This window comes from Apis florea, unplaced genomic scaffold (assembly GCF_048593485.1).
Source record: "Apis florea isolate Af1SG1 unplaced genomic scaffold, ASM4859348v1 contig_3696_pilon, whole genome shotgun sequence".
In the NCBI taxonomy this organism is placed as follows: Eukaryota; Metazoa; Arthropoda; class Insecta; order Hymenoptera; family Apidae; genus Apis; species Apis florea.
In genome coordinates this window covers 3,347,752-3,362,045 of record NW_028256809.1, presented here as the reverse complement: position 1 = coordinate 3,362,045, position 14,294 = coordinate 3,347,752, and the positions used below count along the sequence as shown (strand labels likewise).

Below are 14,294 nucleotides of genomic sequence, written 5' to 3'. Positions count from 1 at the left end.
CGCGGCTAAAAAGAAAAGAATCGAAGGGAACACGCGAGCATGGATCGAAATGAAAGGACGAAGCGGGTAAAGTGGACATAAAGTGGAACGAGAAAACGGACACCTCGACTCGAGGAGGATGTCGTTCTGGTTAGAAATTCTGACGGGTTCTTTCGTCGAAGAAATCCAATCCGACGACGCTCTTCTCGCGGTTGAAGGGTCGTTTTGTTCGACGTAGATACCAATGGACTGATATTCTGACCAGATTCCTTATGGATTACCCGTATCGTCCAACAAAGGAACACCGATCGATTTTCTTCGTCCTTGCACTTTAACCATTGTGCGTGGAATTAATACACGGAGAGTAGCTCAAAGTCTTCGTATATCGTCTTACAAAGATTTCACGAATCTTTTCAGTCCTCTAAAACAGGTCAGCAATAGAAATCAAAACGCGTAAAGTTGTTATTCCTTCTTGTTACTCCATTACATTTTAAGAATTGGAAGAAATATTAAGAGATTTAAATTAATATTATTATTAAAGTAAAATAAATCTATTCAAATAACCATTTCCAATATTACTTTTCTTTCAAACGCATCCACCATTCACACGTACACACGTCCAAATTCAAACAAATTCCCACACCTGTACCACACCCATTCTATGAAAAACCTCCTCCCTCGTTACAATACACCTCGTCCCCTAAAAAATCGAATATCCCCTGCCGTAGATCCGATCGGACACGCATCCTCCCTCATTACCACCCCCTCCCCACGTCGAAAAGAAATATAGCGAGCGAGTTCTATTTAAGAATTCCATTGTCCACCCCAAACAGGAGGGGGGGGAGGGTAGCCCTTCGAGATCAGAGGATGTGGAGGAATCCCGCATCACCCCTATTGTTGTTCAACCCCACGCGAGGAGGGTTGCACGCCGGGACAAGTGGCATTGTTCGTTTTTCGAGGGGGGAGAACCACGTTGCACAGGTGCACGAGGGCCGTCGTGTAAAGTGCATAATGTGAAACGGTGAATGGAGAGAAGAGGGGAGAGGAGGAGGAGGAGAGAGAGAGAGAGAGAGAGAGAGAGAGAGAGAGAGAGAGAGAGAGAGAGAGAGAGAGAGAGAGAACAGGCCCCTCTCTGCGCCAGGAAAATTAGGACCCTTTTTTTAAAGAGGGATGGGAGGAGGGACGCATTTTTATTCGTGGACCGAAATTGCTGATACAATTGCGGGGAGGAAACGAGGTATACACGATTCTTTTTTCTCTCTCGAGGCTGTCCTCGATATTTATTTCCGTTGGGAATGAATTAATTTCAATCCTTGGACCGTATTTAATTCGATTTTCTGTAATTGTCTGTATATTTGTAGGAGTAGGAGAAAAATAATAATCATTAGTTTTGGATTCTTGATGAGATTGCAAAAATTTAAATGAATTTTAAGAGAAAAGTGTTGTTTCAAAAGCGACAGAGAAGAGATGATTAAGCAGATTTGTTCTTTGAAATTATATCGAATTTTTAAAACTATTAACTCTAAGAACTCCTTAAAAAAAATCATCCGATCCTTTTTCATCTCTAACTTCCGATACAAAAAGATTTCATAGGCAGTATCAAAGTCGTATATTTCATATTTTATACACAATTTGATACTTCGTAAGATCAGAAAGATGTATATCAACTTTCAAGTTGTACGAGGATTATGCTGCAACTATAGACTCGCCAATTCTAAGATTCTTATGAAAGGAAAGAAAGATGATTCCTTCTTATAAATTAACTACTGAGTCTTCTCGTATATTTGAATTGTTGTTGCAAATGAAATTTTTCAAGTATCATTTCGATATATATATATAGAGAGAGACATATACTTATGTCATAAATTTTTGAATTAATTTTATTAAATTCTCAGAATAAAATTTTACAAAAATTGTATAAAATGAACGCAGGTGTTCGCAAAAATACCAGCATGTGTAAGAAAATTTCTAAGGATAATCATACCCGGATAGTTTCAGAAGAGAAACAAATTTTAAGAGACCACATGCTTGATCCATTTTTATCATTAATTCCATTCTCAAAAAAAAAAAAAAAAAAAAAAAAAATAGAAAACACTTTAAAAGCACAGCATCATTTTTAATAGAATCCTTAATATCAATGATACCATCATTCCCTTTCATTCTTAATTCCCGAATGAAATAAGATAATCACAAGAACCATAAAAGAGCGAGGACATTTTCAAGAGACAAGGATTAAAATTGCTATTAACAGCTATATATATATATTTCCAAGGTTACCTCATTTCTCAGTAAATATCTCGAGCACAAAAGAGCCTCTGGATAATCAGGATACGGCCTTTGAGAAAATTACATACCGGTGCTCGTTTCGTAACAATGTACGGTGCTCATGCGATGACGATTGCGATCGAGGCGAGCACGTTTGGCCACAGGTAAAACACGCAGTTTGAAAAAGCGTGTCTGTGGAGAATGAGCGAGACGGTTTCGCATCTGCCCGCGAGCTCTGTAACACGTTTCCAGAAAACGAGCATTGAGAGATCCTCTCTCGTTCGTCCCTGATCGAAGGGACTCGTTGTTAAAAGCGCGTTGTTAAAAAGAAAAGGGGGAGAAAAGGGAGGGGGAGGGGGAGGGAAAGGAAGGGAACAAGATATAGGGAGCAAGAGTAGTCTCTGAACAGAATGGCAGTTTTATTTCCACGGAGCCACTGAACTATTGTGATTCCTCGTAAAAGATGCGGAGCAATTGGGCCCCGGTTGAAACGGGCCCTATCACTGCCGCGCCACGATTGGCCGAGTCGAAAGGGGAGGGGATGGGGCCCAGCGCCAGCGCCACGCCTCCCCGGTAGACGTTTCGACGCGATTGGTCAGCTGCCTGGGTCCGCTCAGCGCTCCCCCACCACTCGCTCTCCCCTCGCCCCACTCCTTCCCCTCGCCCATCCCCTCCAACTCCGACGCAATGCCCGTACACGCGTTGTTACCCCTTCTATTACACGCGGTACTTATACTTTTCTTTCGATTTGTTTGACTTTGAAACTGTTTGGCAGGGGCTTTGGCCTCGCCTCTGCGAAACGAGCGGCAGAGGAGCCTTTCTCTTTCCGTGCGTTCATCATCATTATACTGGTCGTCATTATTTTCGTGTCTACGCTCTCGAGCTCGCGGTGCCCCGGTAACGTGACCATCGTTATTTTCACCGTAATTACCTCGTGGCCCCTCTCGAGAGGGACGTCTCGTCCCAGCAATGGACTTTCGACGCGTCGATATTTTATCCCGATCCATCGTTACACATGACGCTTGTTGTCTCTTTTTTTTTTTTTAATCGTGTACACGGGATGATATGGGTCGATGGTTGCATCTCATGGTTTGACGTTCTCTTCTTCTTCTTCTTCTTGTTCTTCTTCTTCTTTTTTTTTTTTTTTCTTTTTAATTTGAGGTTGGTTTCATGTTATATCGAGTATTGAGGCAATGCAACTTTTTGTTGCTGTCACATGTTTCTCGAATATGTGTTTGTTGCTACTTTTTTCTACTTTTTTCCTACTTTTTCTGTTTGTGTGTCAAAGAAATAATAACATGTCAACAGGTTGCATCGGGGACGAATGTCCTTACAAGGGATACATGTTGCTGGTAACGAAGTAGATAGCCTTGAAATTAAAACAAGATCGTTCGATTACGTTGCTTCGGTTTTATAATTTGATACTTCTTCTTTGGAACGTGTTATATTAATAAAAAGAAGAAACTTGTTGCTTCGATAAGAATGGCTTGTGGCTTATTGCTGATCAAACATTTGGTATATTTATGATATATTGCACCGTTTTGTAAGTAATAATTTTGCAACTGTGTGAAAGTTGGAATTTTTGCAATTGCAATTTTCAATAGTATTTTTTAAAGGATTCTTAATGGGAAATTAATGATTCTTTTTGCAATTGAGTTGATTTATTCGTGATTAATGTTCAATAATCACGAAACATAAAGTAAAGATAGCGTATAAAAATTTTACAGACGGATAATTTATATAGTATCTTTTCAATGCACAGATACAACGAATAACATTCGTACTATTTTCTTTTACGCAACACCTACTTATATTATCAATAACAATAATTAATCTTTCTACACAATCTCTTTATTTCTTTTAAACTGATTCCTATCCTATCCCATCCTGCTTGGAATGGGCGTGTAAACGAGAATTTACGAACGTAACAAAATGAACCATTTAATTGCCAACATTAATTTTATCATTAATTAGAATCGTTGAACATTTGATGTTACAGTTATAACATCAATCCACCAATTATCATTCGTACACTTGTATAATTCAATCAACAACAAGATCTATAAAATTTTCCTATCCTCGTTTCTTCCGCATCCTCGATCGAGAAATCTCGATTATTTGCACGCATCTCGCACGGATCAGAAGGAAATATTTTTCTCACGTATCCTGTAAGCGATGAATCGTGCACGTTCACCGTTCCATCCCATTTTACTTATGCGCATAATTAGAACATCCAATTAGACGGTGTTATACCTCGCCAGTGGAAGCTTTAACACTTTGCCGACCGCTGTAATTAGCGTTCTTACGAACGCTTATCAGGCGGACGATCGATTTTTTTTTTTCTTTTTCTTCTTTTTTTTTAGCGCATTATGAATTTCATCTCGCTTCGACGAAGAATTTAAAAAGGTTAAAAATGGCCGGTTCGAAGATACCGAGATGTGTGTAAAAAGCTTCGAGGAAGCTGTTAAGGAACGGTAATTACTTTCCATGATTCTTCGATCGATGAACGATAAAAGCACGAGATTTGACTCTGACGCGTCACGATATTCTATCGTGAAATATGCTTTTTCGAAAGCACCTCGTCTTGTTTCGTTCTCTTTGTTCGTTTATTATAATATAAGTTGATTGTTATTATTTATTTCTTTTTAATTGATAATTGACAAACAGCTTGATCGTTCTCTGATGAATGAAATATATAGAAAAAGGAAAATTTTTTAATTTCAAAGTTTGTTCTTTTATTCATATAGGGAGGAAAAAAGACGATGAACGAAAGAACTTATTAACCCAACCTAGTGTTTTACAGTAATTATGAAACAGAGAGAGAGAGAGAGATATGTGAAAAATTTTTGCACGTGCTTTTTTTGCACGATATTGCACGATCTCGCGCACTTTCACGTAGTTTTGCGCCACGCTGTGAAGCACTTGGATTCGATTAACCCCTTACCTCTCGATTTCTCACCTGTCTGCACAACCAGTCGATTGCTCTCTGCCTTGATACGATATGAAACGAAATAAAATATCGACGCGTTGCGCATATACGTATAACTTAAGAAACATCTTTTATTCTACGAATTTTAAATTAATCCAGATAAATTCTTCTTGAAATATAAACAACACCCGTGAGAATACGAAAGATACATCGTCGAAATTCCAACTCCTCTCTATCTTTGCCTTCTCATCCAAATAATAAATCTTCCAGTTCGAATATAAATTAATTCGAACCCCCTCCCTTGAATCCAATTCCACCTTAGCGAAAATACCTCATCAAAATACAAAATCACTGTTACATACTTGCATCTCATCCGTGCACCTGCGATACCCGACCAGCAGCCAACTCCTCGACATCGAAACACCCCCCCAAGCAGCCTGAAAAAAGAAAAAGAAAAGAGAAGAGGAAGAAGAAGAAGAAGAAGGAAAAAGAAAAAAATTAGAAAGGGAACCAGCTACATCAGAAGTAACCAACTCTTATACTCGCATCGCACACTCCTAAATTTACGAACACATTTTTCTTCCTACTTATGTCCTTCTTCCTTTTGGCGCACCCTATAAGTGGGACAGAGTGAGAAACGATGCATACGGTGGCCGATAGTGGCCTACCTCCATTTTATTTTCTTTCCTTTTAAACAGCGCGCGAATTCACCTCGCGGCGTGGCGAGGAGTCGTTGCGCCCATAAATTAAAAAAGGAAAAAATAGAAAGAGAGAGAGAGAAAAGAAAGAAGAAGAAAAGAATGAAAACACGGTGGACCAGCGAATGTAACACGCGGCTCTGGGAATTATTGCGCGCTGCTTGAAACGTGCTGTTGCTAATTTTTCCCTCTCTCTCTCTCTCCTCTTTCCTTGTTTCCTAGCTCGATCCTCTGCTCAGAGCGATCCTGCTTGTTCCATGATACGTATCGAGAAAGATAGGAATCGATACACGTGCTGTTGTGAATCGTCGGCGACAACAGTGTTGGCAAAAGAATTATTTATCGAACGACTTATCGGACACGGAACGAGCGAACGCGTTTAAGTAAACAAGGAATAAGGAAACAGTTTATGCTTATACGATGTGAAACGAGGATACAGAGAAGTATCGTTCAATCGCGTGCAAATTTTTCTAAAATTTTCTAGTTAATTTGTGATAACATAAATTCGCATTTTATTAAATTATCAGTATTTCCATATAATTATTTGTTATATAGCCGCCGTTTCGTAATTTTTGAATTCTTTCTAACCAAGGATCGAAATTGTTGTTGTCGAGAGGAAGGCCATCAGTGCTTCTGGCGCGATCGCGGTTGTTCCCAGGAGAAGGGACGTCCGTTAAAGTTTTATTACAAGGGCCCGCGAGTGTACGTGCCCATTTTGTTGCACGGAATGGAGAAAGCGAGCCGACAATCGACTCGATTTCTTTCGTTTTGCACGCCCGCTCTAATCGATCGGTCGAAAGATGATGACGGCTGTTGAAAAGGCAACCGCTCGGCGAAAGTGTGAAATTGTTTTTTGGTAATCAGAGATCGACGATTTTTCTCCTCCTTCTTCCTCGAAACCTGTCCGAATTGCTATTCTTCCTGGTGCGATTTAATTTAAAGGTGAATGGGGGAATGATTCCCGAAAGGTGGCGAGATTTATTGTGCCGGTTCGAACGTGGTGTTTTCGATTCGACGGTAATTGCATTTCAGCTGTGGAAACTTTGTAGTTGTGAACCAGTGTTTCTCAACGTTTCTTCCTCTAGAATACTCCGAATACTCGTCTTTCTTTTATTAAAAAAAGGATTGACGCTTTTGAAAATTCAAAATTCCGATTGATAAATCTCCAAAATTTCACCATCCTTCTTTTCCAAATTCGCAATTTTGCCTGAGAATTTTTTCCACAACAAGATAATGGGGTATCGAATATATTATTCTATTTCAAAGTTGGCATTAATCTCACCCTATCTTTTCCTTGTCCACCTGCTTCATTTGAAAGTTCCATTCACGAAATTAATAACGACGTTTAAAAGAGGGAATATCGTGTCCACGCACATTTTTTTCTTAAATTGTTCGCGCGAGAATCGATAACAGAAAGATTTAGGATTGAACGAAATTACACGTTTATTACGCGTAAAATTGAATTCTTTTATAAATGTTTTCGGCTATTAATGAGGAGATTCATAATCGAGATATTTATCTGGTGTCTTGTCGTTTAATGAAGCCCGTTAAAAAGCTCTATTCACGAGATTCTCCGGTCGTGTGTAATGCAAATGGCCGCGATTTATCTCGTGAGTGAACACGAACGTTTTTTTAAACTCGTTCCTTTGGCTTCTATTGTTTCAAAATTTATCCCATGAATGTGTCATACACAACTTACTGTATTCTGTAATGCGTATAATTAAATATTCTTAATATCGATTTTAGTATATAATTAAATATAATTCTTAATATAAACTATACTTTATTAATTCGTATTTGTATTTCTTTGTCACAGAAGAATGCTGAGACATCGCAGCCACTGTTGAAGTAAGTGAGTACGAAAAAATTTTTTACAACATCTAACGTTTAGCACCAAGATTGAAAAATCTGTTATCCTCGTACATATACATACAAAGAAATATCGATTGAACGAGAGCGAGATTTTTCCTTCGTTCGAGAAAATTAGAGGCTTTTCGTCGAAGTAAGACACGTGAAATACAACGGCTCGCCATGATATTAAGTGTGGCTGGAGCGCCATTAATCCACCGTATCGTAAAAAACATCAGTGTCGTCCTGAACCCGTCGAGCAAAGCATTTCCACTTCACTAGAAACGAGTTGTAATCCCGCCTCCTTTCACAATCCGTCCGAACACATTTCGCAGATGTTCGTTATCATCGTGGAACAACGATGATTGGCCAAAAATTGTTTCTACTTTGGATGCATACCAAGCGTCGTCTCGGGACATGTTCCCTCGAGTATCGCCCGACTATCCATATTAATACGTGTAAGTGGGCAAATTAATGCGCTTTAAGATGATTTATGCACGAGCAGCCTCTTTAACGCAGTTCCTTCTTACATGCGAACCGTTTTTCCTCGGCTCTTATCTCTCCCTTCTTTCTTGTCCAGTCGTTTCGACCCTGATCACGTATCCTCGCTCTCCGCATACCTGCAGCCTTTGAATAGAAAGTTTTCAAGAATGAAAGGTGAAAGGATATATTTTTTTTTTTTTTAAAGAATTTGAAATTTGAATAGAAGAGGATGGAGAATGGATAGGATAGAAAAATATTTGGACTTATTTCATTGGGTTAACTATTCTTGAGATATTTTGTTCAAGTATTTTATATATATATATATATTTTTTTTTTTATATTACGTATCATTATTTGAGCTATTTATGAGTTCATCAAAATCTTTTTGAAATCGAATGATTTATGTTAATTTAAAAAATCTGATGTAACTTTTACAATTTATTTGTACATTTTCAAAATTGAAATTGAATTAAATTTCCCCTATTTTTTGATCGATATATTTCAACTTCGATAAAAAGATATATATATACGATGGATTTAGCGAATAAAATTAATTCAAAAAGAAAAAAAAAAAGAAGAAAGGAAGGAAAATCAGACAAGTACGACACGTTCGCAATCGAAAAACAGGTTTCGTTTCTTATTTTGCTGGTCTTTCGTACGTTTTTGTGATATTTATAACTGCAACGTCGAGTTATATATAAAAGCGAGTTGCAAATTCACATCGAAGTAGGTGTTATTAATTCTTCATACGTGAATCAGCAATTAAAATTTCGAGAAACGATTAATATCTTTTTGATAGAGTTAAACAAGAATATCTGTTGTTGGTAACGTTCTTCAATTTAATTAAGCTAATTTGTCACCTCATTACGGGAAAAATGATTCTACCGAAGATGAATTGATGAAGTTTAATTATATACAATCATTCTGAAGTTTAATTATTCTGCGTGTAAGTGAAGATAATTTCGAGTGATTAAATTTAAATGAAGATATACACTAGTTGTACTTCGACGATTTTTTAAAGGAAAATTCGATTTATCTGCAACATTAAATACCAAAATTGAGATATATCTCTTGTAATTTTCTTTAATCGTGAATTTATTTAACACGTGTATTTGTATCGAATGAAGTTCAATTCATGAAATTTCACCAACGAATAATTTTAATCGCTTGAAGTCTCTCGACTTCAAGGATTGATTAATAAACTCGTCGATTTATAAAATTTAACAAAACTCAAATATTAAATATACGCGATTCAAAAAATGTATATCGAGATTAGATTGATTTCACGAAGAAACGTTCGTTCAATTCATCTCCTGTTCAATTCAATTATTCAAGTTTTGGCGCGTAAACAGGATGTCGAATAAATGATAAGATCGGAGCAGAAACGGGCGTGTTACCGGTATCGAGCGTTGTAATCGGGCTTGTCGAGCGTGGATCGAAAGTATCACACGTGAGAAACGAAGTTTAGTGTCGCAAACGCGGGGAGTCAACTTCCGACCCATGGTAATTTCCGGCCGCAACACCCTTTGTCCCATTTGAAACGCGGAAAATCGCGAATAAAAGTCCACGTGTCCTCGATTACACGTTTTACATAACTAACGTGCCAACTCCGAACTGAATTGTGGCTCGTTTCCAGCTATTGCTCTGCAAACGTTTTGCCTGTGAAGTAAAATATATTCGAGCTGTTTTTCAAGCTTTATATTTTAGATAAAATATTGGGAAATTATAAAACAATCGGCTTTAATAAGTTATATCGAAATAGGATTGGATTGGATTTTTTTATGTATTTAATTCAATTTAAAACTTCATTTGTCTTATCGACGATATTTCAGAATTCGTTCTAGCTCGATTCTATGTACGTACTCTTAATTAATTGTCACGCAACCAGTTCATTTACGACACTTGGCCAACGACAAAGTTGAAGGGATGTTTCTCATATTTCGTGCTATCCTGTTACATCCGAATGTGAGTCACTGATCGAACTAAGCTTATAAAACTAAGTATACTCTCCACTCCCCTAGTTACAATCAAATACAAACATTTACAATTAAAATATTCACGCGTGGCTAGGTACAATTCGCTAAATTCCCAGAACAATCATCCGCCATTTTCTCTCTCCACTCCCCCAAATCATCGTCCAACTTAATTCCATTTTTACGCTTTCAAAAAAACACATCGTTATTTGCCACACCGTTGTAATAAAATTTCAAACAATTATTCATTATTCTCGCAAATAAGAGTCGGCTAAAATTGCTTTTGCTTTGCTCCTTGTCTGGGGAAAAGCAGAGGAAATTAAATCGATACCAACCAGTCCCCACCTGGCGTCCATGCTACCCTGCTACGGCGTCGCGGCGCTTACCGACCGCAAGCTTTGAAAGCTCGTAAGCTCGTCGAGATACATTCATGCGCCGCGCCTTCATGCGATCCTGATAGAACAACCAAGGTGGAAAGCTCCCCTAACTTTTGGAGTGGGCAACGCGATGGACTCGCGATTTAACGAAAACCGTGGCGCGAACGAAGGAAACCCGGGTGTTCGCAAAAATTTGGATTGGGGGCACGTTGGAGAAAATTTTTCTCTCGATCGATACTCCGTTTCTCGGACGCGGTGAACGTTTAGAAGGCGTGTAGAAAGTACTCGTGTTTAAGTAGAATGTTTCCAGTTTTCCCCGTTTTTCTCGAGGGAAAAATAGGAAAAATCGTTGAGGAGTTTGAAAGATCTCGATGTGGAATAGAGATGAGTTGGGTTTGATTCGACGTAAATAAAGTATCCGATGGTGGTGATGTTTGAGTCGAGGAAAAGGGGAAATTTTTAATCGATTTTTCCGATTTCTTTTGCTACAATTTGAAGGATAGAATATTGGACTTTTTTTTATTAAATGTGTTATTAAATTTGTAATTACGATTTACAACTTTTACGTACATTTTTTTCTAATTCAGACTAATAATTAATTTTAAAGTTGAAAATAAGTTTAAAATTACACATAGACGTGTTGATAAGAAGAAGATATCAAACTATCTGATATTAATAATATAACAATATGATTGAACAAATGAATTTTCAAGATTCAATAAATAGGGAAAAACACCTATTTATCAACAAATTTTCAATAATTTTCGCTTCAAAGCCCTAAACTAACAATTCTTACAATAATACACCAATCAATACAAATTATTAATTATTTGACAAACTAATTCATCAGATAATTTATCGCATCTCTCTAAAATTAATACAACGAATTATTGCCTAATTTGCGAGTTAAAATTCAAATTCATCACTCTTCCCCTTCAACCACCACCCACGACGTCGTCTCACCGCGCACACGCGAGTTCTGGGCGTGTTCCCGGCCACCCCTTCGACCAACCGAGCCACGAGTCTAAAATTAAACATCCCCGCGTCGCGACGCCGACGACCTCCACCGCGCTCGTGCTCCCCTGCCCCGATTCCTCGCCGTAACGACGCTCGTCGCGACGCTCCCTCGAGGAGAGACGCCAAGGATCCTTCCGGCCGGCTGTTGTTCTCCTGTCCGCGGAGGACGTCGCGGCGCGGCCTCTGACACCGTCCAACCCCGGCCAAGCCTTCTCCCGCCTGTGGAGGAAGCAGCTCTCCTGGCGAGAAAAAGCTCTCCCCTCGACGAGGAAAGCTCTCTCTCTCTCTCTCTCTCTCCACCGACCGACCTCCTCGGCTGCCGTGCTCCCCTGTTCCGCTGGTACGTCAGACGACGTCTTCCGTTTGACGGGCAGCTCCGTCAGACGTCGTCGAGACTGACGTTCGTTCCCCGCCTCGTTCATGCTCCCCTGATCAAGCGTCGCGAGCCTAGGGCGCCGCTGAGCTTTCTCAGGGGCGCTTTCTCCGTGGCCTGCTCCTTCCACGGATTCTGAATCCGCGTTTTCCTCGTCCTCTGGGCGTCCAAAGGATTTTTACTTACCTCGAGAGGTGTCGATTCCTTCTTTCCTTCGCGGCGATGGGCAGGGGTGGAGGAGGAGAAAGCTCGTCGCTGTTCGAACGAGTATTATTGATCCGCGTCGTTCTTTTTTTTCTCTCTCTCTCTCTCCTCTTTGTTTTTAACAATTTTTTCGAAGCGAGGCGGCTCTCGTTGTAGGGCTGGCTGTTGCCAGGGTTTGTGTGCGCCGGTGCGTGTGTGTCTCTCCCAGGGGGCAAATATTGATCTCGCTTTGTTGCGATTGCGGCCTGGCTTGTTGCTCGCGTTTGGGGTGGGGAGATTGATATTATCGGAGGGGGTGTTTATTGTCCTCCTCTTCCTTTTCCTGCGAACGATTATTCGGTGTTATTATAGGTAATGTGTTTCTTGTTTAAGGAGGAGAAAGGATCGATGAAACGAAGTGAAATTGGAATAGTTGGTTATCGCGTGTAATTTTTAGGGAATTGGTAAATAATCGATAGATTGCTTTGTAATAATTTTTTTTTTTTGTATGTCGGTATATATTCGTAGTATAAGTTGTTGTTAGATGTGTGACCATGGCTGTCGTATGACGCGCCACTTCTACTTAAACCTCGTACCGTCTTTCGGTCCATTCTACTTCTGTAGACTGTTTATATTACATATATATTTTCCAAACTGCAATCACGACTCTTGCCAATTATTCGATACGATCGATCAATTTTTAAAAAATAATTAGAAATAAAGCGCAAAGCAATTAAATAATGATACCCTTCACGAGAAATATATTTTATTTGTATAAATACTTAATATTATTTTTAACAATATCACAATTTCATCGTAGAAAGTCAAGATACATTACCAATTCCTTCCAACGACAATTCCAAACGATAAAATAATCCGACTTTTCCTAAACTTCACCGCGAAACGATTCAAATTGGAACTCGAATCCCCAAAAGTCTTCAAATCGATTCTCGACGTATCCATCAACCCACGTCGACGCATGCCTTCCTGATAAAGCGTCGCGACGCCCGAGGACTGGCGCCACGCGGCCAGTCGCCGCCCGCGCGAGGCGTCGCGACGCCCAACTCGGCCGAACTCCACCGCGTTCCTGGTAGCCGGCTCGCGAAACTCGTCGTGACCGAGCCGCGACAAGCGGTGAGCGACAGGTGGGCACCTCTCGTCGGGATCATCGACACGTCGACGTCACGCGTCCATCACCTCCAGCGGGGTGACGTCTTCGAGGGTGGTGGCTGGCACACCTGTGCGACCAGGTCGAGAGACGAGCTGGCGCCGCATCAGGCGCCCATCATGCCGTGTCGGCGTCCCAACCCCTTTGCCCAGGGACGTGTACAGAACCACTCGAGCCCTTGTCGAGAATATGTCTCTTCAGCTTTTAGTTTCTTCGATTTTGTTTGTCTCTCTCGTTGAGTTTGAATTTCTGAGATAAATTTGACGAATTTTTTTTTTTGTAAAAGTAAGCGTAGATTTCGTTTTATGGATGAGATTATTCTGTGGTATTTTTGGAATTGTTATTGATTTTGGATAAAGTTATTTGATACGTGCATGAAACGAAACAACGATATTTCAATTATTTATAAAAGTAAAAATCAATAATAGATAAATCTCTAATGTTTCTTCCAATTGTAACAATTTATTTTCCATGGTTTCCTTGCTTGGAAACGTTGCACCGCTATTGGTAAATAAGAGACTTGCGCATCGTTTCCGATCGAAACATATTTGCCATTGGCGTCGTTCGTAAGAATTTTTTACCAGGATCGTATGACAGGTATCGAGGGTGTACGTAGAGAAAAATATAGACTAGAAGAATTACTTTGTCCTTCGGAGGAGCCTTATAAGTTCCTGCCTTTCGGTCCCAACGAAGGATAAAGAGAGAAGTAGAATAAGAATTCCATGGACAGACAGCAGTCGACTTCTATCACTTGAATACTGAATTATTTTTTAAATTTGTCAATTTGTCGATATTCATGCATCGAATTTATCAATTCGAAATGAGAAGGGATAAATAATTTTAACGAATTTTACTAAATACTTAATTATATTTAATTAATTAAAATATCGATTGTGACAGGTTGATAGGTATGTTCATTTTTTAATGTTGCATTTAATAAAAATGTTTTATGAATAATCTTATAAACAAATTACCTAAACTCATAAACTTCAAATTATATA

General features: G+C 39.4%; 1 protein-coding gene across 4 annotated transcripts in view; it reads left to right on the top strand.

Annotated features, from left to right (window-relative positions):
* Positions 1–14,294, top strand: part of LOC100868848 (tubulin monoglutamylase TTLL4) — a 162,408-nt gene that overhangs the window by 105,305 nt on the left and 42,809 nt on the right. For 2 of the 4 annotated variants that reach the window (XM_086914650.1, XM_086914651.1), the window contains one exon: positions 7,688–7,719. The gene's annotated coding sequence lies outside the window, so the exon portion shown is untranslated. Of the gene's footprint in view, positions 1–7,687; positions 7,724–14,294 lie in introns of all 4 variants that reach the window. The other 2 variants (XM_031919104.2, XM_031919109.2) reach the window with 1 other exon arrangement.